Below are 2,863 nucleotides of genomic sequence, written 5' to 3'. Positions count from 1 at the left end.
ATTTGAGATGCGTTGCCTTATCTAGTGTTGCTAGCGTATAATACAACACTTATATCGCCGTTGGTAAATGGAACAGTTGCAAGACTACAACGAATAAAGCAAATTTCTACAACAGTTCTATACGTTGCTGATTAATGTACAAGAATCAAATTCTCATTACTTGGCAACGGAGAATTTCCAATGCTTAAGTGTTGGCATAGGTAAGCATTATTATTATTATTATTATTATTTACATATTTATTATATAGGTGTATTTATGTAAAATGCTTAGTGTAATAACGTATTTCATGTGAAGCAAAAACAAGATAATATATTGATAAGAGGAAGAAATCATATATGAGATAAAATTGTTGGATTACAATGATATTACAAGAGGAACATCATCAAATGTGATGCATAATCTAACTATTTTTTTGGAAATGAAACTTAAACTGAAAGCATCCATTAACACCCGTATAACTTCACTAAAATTTAATTGAGGAACAACATCCAACAGGAATGTCATCCCCACAACATAACTAAATCTGAAAGAATCTATCATCGTTCGCATCATGAAACAGAACATCAACATCATCAATGCAGTACACTTGCAATGCATCCATATAGTCATCCATTTATCTTTTAATCTACAAACAAAAAAATGAACTGTTAATACATAATGCATTGACATGATGCAAGTAGTAATAGATGCCAGATATTAGTGACGTACAAAGGTTGAGGGCCATGCAATCTTTGTTTTTTCTGCATTACCGAGAGTATAGCAGTCTTTGCGACTCCGTACCAATTTTTCAGTTTTCACAAGTGCCATATCAACATGCACCACCCAATATTCATTTCCAATTTCAGCACCATCAATTTTAAATTTAGGATCACAACTCATAATTGTAGCAAGAGCTACGTCCCTATTATGTTTTATCAGGCTCTTCAAGAATACTTTAGTTCCTACCTGCTCGCGAAAATCAAAGCAACCATATGAAAAAACAGAAACAAAACATTGAAACATATGAAATGAATGAGCACTCTTACAGGTAATTCACTCGCACCCAACCACCTCAATGAACCACTCTCAGCACTCTTACTACTTGCAGTAGCACCTTTTGTTGTTTTTTTGGTCTGGACAAGAGTTTGATAGCAAAGAAAAAATAATAAGCAAATAATTTTTTTAGCACTATAGTTTGAACATAAATGTGTATGCGATTATGAAAAGATACCACTTTGTTTGCAGCAAACATTTTTTCTCCCTGCTGTGTACGGACATTCTGAAGCAAAGTTTCTTTAATCTGAACAACATTCTGATAGCAAGACAACCAGTAGATACATAAACAACGGAGCAATATGTTTTGAACCTATTGTGTATGGTAACAGAACCATACCTTATGTGCAGCAGAATTTGTTTCCCCTTGCTGAGCAGTGTAACTATGATCAAAAGCTTCTTGGTTTCGCACAACATTCTAAGATAGCAACAAGTAAACACATAAACACGGCTGCATTGTAGTTTGATCATGATTTTCTATATGGGACTATGATGATACCTTGTGTCCAGCAAAACATTTTTCTAGTTGTCGTGCACTGCCACCATTATGAACCATAGTTTCTTTGTTCTAGGATAAAATGATATACATCAAGTTTTAGTTATTGTATATCAAATTTGCAAAAAGTGCAAGCACGGCAATTTAAAACTCAGCAAAGACAGGTACTAAAGATGATTTAAGACTTTAAGTAGACAAACCTTATCTGGAACAGAATTCTTGTTTGATACTTGTAAATCTGAATCGTTTGACATACTTGGCTTGTTGTGTAAATTAGATGGTTTTTTAACAAGTTGGGGTCCATCAGCCGGAGGAGAAAGCACTCATTATAGATAGCATAACATAAATAATTGTGAAATAATTTCTAGAGTGAAATATGAGGAGTTTTATTGTGTACTTTGACAAGGTACAAACTTTTCTGTTTGAGTTGAGTCCATTGACCGAAGGTTCGATCCCAATTGTAGCCATTGGATCTGGGTTGTCATTATTCCTGGATGGTTGGTTATGCTTGGTGGAGAATCCCTGTAGATATCTTGAACAAAATGTCATGCACTCATCCGCTAAAAAAGATTCTGCAATTGAACCCTCTGGACGAGCTTTGTTTAGAACAAAGGACTTTAGCTCACCAAGATACCTATGCACATATATATCCAATAAGTTATAAATGTATATGCAAAAGAAAAAGATTGTAAAAAGTTTAGGAGTGAAGATTGTAAGAAGTAACCAATGTATATGAATTAAATTACCTTTCAATGAAGTACATCCACCGATATGCAACTGGTCCTCCTATTTTACATTCACTTGCTAAATGGACAACTAAGTGCACCATAACTGTGAAAAAACCAGGAGGAAATATCATCTCCATTTTGCAGACTGAAGCTTGATTCTTTCTTCCAAACGGTCAAGCTCATCAACATGAAGAACTTTTGAACATATGCCTCGAAAATATGATGACAATTCAAATAGTACTGTTGTAACGTCATCTGGAAGAATACCTCTCGCAACAATTGGCAGAAATTGATGCAATAGGACATGACAATCATGTGTTTTGAGGCCATTAATTTTTCCTTCAGTAAAATTCACACATTTCGATATATTTCCACAATATCCATCAGGAACTTTTATACCATAGATAATTTTGCAGAATAATTGTTTTTCTTTCTTAGACATGGTAAAGATAGCTGGTGGCAAGTAATACTTGCCTGAATGTTTTTTCTATGGATGGAGCTCCTCTCTAATATTCATATCTTCAAGATCTTGACGAGCCTGTAGATTATCTTTTGACTTCCCATCCAAATTGAGAAGTGTGCCTAAAATATTATCACACACATTCT

At 34.3% G+C, this 2,863-nt stretch overlaps 1 long non-coding RNA gene across 1 annotated transcript; it reads right to left on the bottom strand.

The window, feature by feature from the left end:
- Window positions 1–1,169: 1,169 nt before the first annotated feature.
- On the bottom strand, window positions 1,170–1,656 carry LOC123429779. Its single transcript, XR_006622744.1, has 3 exons — window positions 1,533–1,656; window positions 1,374–1,451; window positions 1,170–1,292 (listed from the first exon to the last, which is right to left on the bottom strand). It is a non-coding gene; the product is annotated as an uncharacterized LOC123429779 (long non-coding RNA).
- Window positions 1,657–2,863: the final 1,207 nt, after the last annotated feature.

This window comes from Hordeum vulgare, chromosome 2H (genome assembly GCF_904849725.1).
Source record: "Hordeum vulgare subsp. vulgare chromosome 2H, MorexV3_pseudomolecules_assembly, whole genome shotgun sequence".
Lineage (NCBI taxonomy): Eukaryota > Viridiplantae > Streptophyta > Magnoliopsida > Poales > Poaceae > Hordeum > Hordeum vulgare.
This window is presented reverse-complemented; position numbering and strand designations above follow the sequence as displayed.